Source organism: Oncorhynchus masou, chromosome 2, assembly GCF_036934945.1.
Source record: "Oncorhynchus masou masou isolate Uvic2021 chromosome 2, UVic_Omas_1.1, whole genome shotgun sequence".
Taxonomy (NCBI): Eukaryota; Metazoa; Chordata; class Actinopteri; order Salmoniformes; family Salmonidae; genus Oncorhynchus; species Oncorhynchus masou.
This window is the reverse complement of record NC_088213.1, coordinates 19,214,884-19,220,883: the sequence shown is the minus strand read 5'-3', so window position 1 is coordinate 19,220,883 and position 6,000 is coordinate 19,214,884.

Genomic DNA, 6,000 nt, shown 5'->3' with positions numbered 1-6,000 from the left:
ATGCACAGTCACAGCATAATCCTACAACTCATTTAAAATACAGTAAGGAAACTTTAAACATGCATGCACAGTCACAGCATAACCCTACAACTCATTTAAAATACAGTAAGGAAACTTTAAACATGCATGCACAGTCACAGCATAACCCTACAACTCATTTAAAATACAGTAAGGGAACTTTAAACATGCATGCACAGTCACAGCATAACCCTACAACTCATTTAAAATACAGTAAGGGAACTTTAAACATGCATGCACAGTCACAGCATAACCCTACAACTCATTTAAAATACAGTAAGGGAACTTTAAACATGCATGCACAGTCACAGCATAACCCTACAACTCATTTAAAATACAGTAAGGGAACTTTAAACATGCATGCACAGTCACAGCATAATCCTACAACTCATTTAAAATACAGTAAGGAAACTTTAAACATGCATGCACAGTCACAGCATAATCCTACAACTCATTTAAAATACAGTAGGGGAACTTTAAACATGCATGCACAGTCACAGCATAACCCTACAACTCATTTAAAATACAGTAAGGGAACTTTAAACATGCATGCACAGTCACAGCATAATCCTACAACTCATTTAAAATACAGTAAGGAAACTTTAAACATGCATGCACAGTCACAGCATAATCCTAAAACTCATTTAAAATACAGTAAGGGAACTTTAAACATGCATGCACAGTCACAGCATAATCCTACAACTCATTTAAAATACAGTAAGGAAACTTTAAACATGCATGCACAGTCACAGCATAATCCTACAACTCATTTAAAATACAGTAAGGGAACTTTAAACATGCATGCACAGTCACAGCATAATCCTACAACTAATTTAAAATACAGTAAGGGAACTTTAAACATGCATGCACAGTCACAGCATAATCCTAAAACTCATTTAAAATACAGTAAGGGAACTTTAAACATGCATGCACAGTCACAGCATAATCCTACAACTCATTTAAAATACAGTAAGGGAACTTTAAACATGCATGCACAGTCACAGCATAATCCTAAAACTCATTTAAAATACAGTAAGGGAACTTTAAACATGCATGCGCAGTCACAGCATAACCCTACAACTCATTTAAAATACAGTAAGGGAACTTTAAACATGCATGCACAGTCACAGCATAATCCTACAACTAATTTAAAATACAGTAAGGGGACTTTAAACATGCATGCACAGTAACAGCATAATCCTACAACTAATTTAAAATACAGTAAGGGAACTTTAAACATGCATGCACAGTCACAGCATAATCCTACAACTCATTTAAAATACAGTAAGGGAACTTTAAACATGCATGCACAGTAACAGCATAATCCTAAAACTCATTTCTCCAGTGTCAGTGATATAGATTCTGAATCCCGTTATATTCTTTTATGTTCTTACAGGGTAACTTCAGTATTTTGGGATTTTGTATTTTAATTACCTACTCAGACAAACGAATGGATAGCATTTTTATGTCTCTGCCTGCAGCTTGAAGGAAGCTGAAGGTAGCATATCTTTAGCTTAGCACAATTGTTGAAAGTCTATGGGTATCTACTAGCCAGCTCCTTTCAAAAGCAGGGAAAACTTAAATGTACCTAAAGCATGAGAAAACTATTTTGTCCAAATGAGTAGCTCTCATGTGTCACTTTTTGTCCTTTCTTGTCAGAAGTAGTTTCCCCTCAACATTTGACATCTTTCTAACCTGATGAGACCCTTTTTTAATTTTTCCTTTATTTAACTGGTCAAGTCAGTTTAGAACAAATTCTTATTTTCAATGACGGCCTAGGAACAGTGGGTTAACTGCCTGTTCAGGGGCAGAATGACAGATTTGTACCTAGTCAGCTCGGGGGTTTAAACTTGCAACCTTCTGGTTACTAGTCCAACGCTCTAACCACTAGGCTACCCTGCCGCCGCAAATTCAGAAAAATACACGTTTGTTTTCATGTTTTTTTATGTTTGGGGTGGATTTTCTATGAATACATATATTTATTTATTTAGTATTGTATGAGCACCGTAGTAGAAATAAGTCATTGTTTGATAGTAAATCTGAAAAGCATAATCATAGTTGCAAGCTCTGCTGTCTACTACAGAAGACATTTATAAACAAGCTTTTATTTAGTTCTCATTTAACGTGGAAAAAAGATCACCAAACTATTCCTGGGATAATTGCTTACTAAAATAAATTTGAATAACAAACTCACAAAAAATATAATTACACAATAAAACACACCTTTCTTCATACCATAAAATATGCTAATTGTGTTGGCAGCCATTTTAAAAAACCAGGAGGAGAAAATGATCCAGGTCACACATGTGATATCACTGAAAAGCCCAGAATGTCCTCTCAAAGGTACAGCAGTGGCATGTATGGCCTTAGAGATGCGGAACAACAACGAATGTCCGCTAGAGAGGACATAAATTCATTGCTGGGTCTCAGGATGATATCAGTCCTTTCTAAGTTCACTAACATCTGGTGATTTCTCTCTTGGTTTAAGGTATATTTAATAACCAAAGAGCGCCATCTATTGGTCAAAAAATAGAATACAGCAACTTAGTCAGACTATACAATGAATAGCAGCAGCAGTAGAATTGAAACCAATCACGTTTGAAGATGGATAAACCAAAATGTAATGTTCTTAATATTTGAGAGAAATGACTTGGTTTGTAAAGCCTTGTTTATAAATATCCTACTTTTTAAGATATTAGTAGTGGTAAGCCATTGGTGCTTTTTGAGGTGGGTTCGGTTTCGGTTAGAATAGATTATACAAAAATAATCAAGGTTTTCTGGTTGACACAAAAAAAACATGATGGTAGTGACTGCAAATTACTGCTAATCACTTATTAACCATAATTTATTCACATGACTTTAATAAAATATTTCAGTTGCTGTGTATATTACATTTGTTTTATTCGATGACTTTATTATTTCATTCCAAGTCTTTATATAGCTGCTGTCTATGCAGTCTGACAAAATGTTGTATTTCTTCAAAGTAAATAAGGTATACTTTTATGACTGCGGAATAGCAACTATCAATCCCTTTGATAATGTATTTTCAGGTAGAGACACCTAGTGAAGCAAAGGCTGCATTATTGTCTCTTCCGTAGCAGGCATAAAAGAAACACAGACAAGTAGATGCACAATGGATTATGGTAATTGAAGTTAATTACCACGTGTTCTGCGCTAAACTATGTTGAATATTGGCCTGTTGGAAACTACAACTCCCTACTACATCACACAGTGCAGGCTTGATTTGATTTATCCATAGAGAAACTGTGTAACGTGTGCAATGAGCTCACAGAAGAAAAAGGATATGTTATTCTATATATATCAATAAGAACAGTATATAGGTCTATTGAATATGATTGTAACTATCTACTGTCCTTACAGTATGTCAGGTTGGAAAGAAACTAAGTTATGTCAAAAACGTTGACATAAAGTGAAGAACTTGAGAACTGAAATACAATACACGCAATACAATGCAGGGCTCCTGAGTGGTGCAGCGGTCTAAGGCACTGCATCTCAGTGCAAGAGGTGCCACTGCAGTCTCTGGTTTGAATCTGGGCTGCATCACATCTGGCTGAGATTGTGAGTCCCATAGGGTGGCGCACAATTGGCCCAGCGTCGTCCGGATTTGGCCCGGGGTAGGCTGTCATTGTAAATAAGAATTTGTTCTTATCTGAATTGCCTCGTTAAATAAAGGTTACATTTAAAAAGTGGCAGTGGGGTACATTCATTACACTGAGGCGTTCACATACCGTATAACAGACAGTTGTGCCCCCAGCAGAACCAGCTGTCACAGAGTGCTGTGCAGCATGTGGAGGCCTGGAAGTGGCTGATGGATAGTCTTGCCAATCAGAAAAGTGATCCAGCCCAAGAGGCCGAAACTGGTTATCTGGTTATCTGGTTATCTGGTTATCCCAGACCACAGAAGCAGCAGTGACAGAGGAAGAAGCCCACCACCACCGGTACATCAGATGAGGTGTCTGGCAACAGGTGGCAGCAGAGCAGCCAGCCAGAGTGAAGGAGGAGACCTCAGCTCACCCAAGCGCTTCCTCAGTAGCCCCCTTAGCCAGAAAGAAGAGGGATGTCGTCACTGCTGTTCACTCATACTGATATGGATACATCAGAATTGTGGTCAATTCCATTTCAATTCAGTCAATTCTGGAAGTAAACTGAAATTCCAATTGTAAACGTGCTCCTAGAGAGGCATTAAGGAACATTGGCATTTAAATTATAGTTTACTTCCTGAATTGACTGAATAGAAAAGGAATTGACCGCAACCGAGGCAAACAAACATGAGCATACATTATTCAGCCATGTGTTTTTATTTACCATTTAGATTTGAGTTACATTTATGTAAAAGTAATGATTGTCATGAGAGATTAGAAGCACAGCACATCACAATGGCCCTGATAGCAAAAGAGCAGGGTTCTTCAACCTTTTGTTGCCCAGGGACCCCTCCCAGGAAAACTGGCAACCCAGGGACTGCCATCATTATGTTAGCAAAACAATTTCACGTCTTGTATTATCATCAGGTGAATGATAATGACAAGGAGAAGTAGTTACCAATTTAGAATGAATACATTTGGTAGATAGTTTCCCATTATTTTGATCTCCCCACATTATAATCAAAGATACTGGTAAATAACACATGATACACCACCGGTGAACAAGCAAGGAGGTGGGCAGAGCCAAGCACGAGCTAGTGCGATCCTATTGGTGCGTTCTAGCAGGTATTTGCATATTTCCATTATGGAAAGCCTACTCTCTGAAGTGTGCATGTGCAGTAACTCCACTCGCCATATCACTCCAAAAACATTTTTTTCCTAACTTTTAGAAAGGGTCAAGTCTACAAAACATAGTGCACTCTGTTCACAACAGATTCTAGTCTTGCAGAATATTTGGCCAAGTTTAATCTAGCTCCATCTCCCACTTCACGCCAGGGGACTTCCTCTCATCACCATATTTGGTGGTGAGTGGACGTTCTAAATGGAAGCTTCAGATTTATACATCTGTTGTAACATCTGTCGCCGACTTCTATCTGTGTTATAATTGGAAGAGGAAGTGTAAACTCTAACATAGTCTATTAGCTAGAAAGGTAACTCCAAACACATTTCAACTAAGAGCAGTTATAGCTGGTTAAACAAATGTGTTGGCAAAAATGGATGTTCAAGCCAACAAAGCTTACCAGCAGCCCTTTCACGGGTGCTTTTTCAAAGCCTATGTTAGATACTGCAGTGAGTGTATTGACTCCAACGAGTGTAATTTGGTCAAAATGTGTTTATTCTGTTGTTACTAGAGATATAAATAAAAACATTGAAATATGTTTAGTTTTTTAATTCATATTTTTGCGGAGCCCTGGTTGAATACCTCGGCCATAGAGTGGTAAAATATCAGCTCTGAATGGAGTGACTGTGTAAAAACCAACGAGCTTTTATTAAAAAACAATAATGATCCGGACCAGGAAACACAATCAAAAGAATGTTGGCTCGTACTGGTCAGGGGTGAGTTTCCCAAAAACCTAAAGATCATGTTTAGCATTAAGATCATCATGCCTTCATTGCCTACCAATCGTAAAGCTATGTGCTGTAGTCTTAGTCTATTACCTCATCAGTGTAAGATATGAAGCTTATTTCTCCTCTTTACTGTTGTTCCCCTCAGGTGGACTGGGATAGCTGACAAATTATTACATCTGTGAAACACACTAAAAGACACAAACCATAAAATATGAAAGATGACCTTGCTGAGCCAACCTGTTGTGGCATCATACCTCACATACACAATCTAAGGTGTAATCTAAGGTGCTCTATATTGCATTTTTGTCACACTGTGAACAGAGGTTTGTCCCACAGGCACAATCACATGAAAATTCTTCCTATCTATGCTATCGAAGAAACAAGAAAGGGAAATGTATTCAAAATGCCTTCAGTCCATGCACTTTCAAATCCAATTGGATTTTTCAAATGGACGCATTCTTTGTTATTTCAA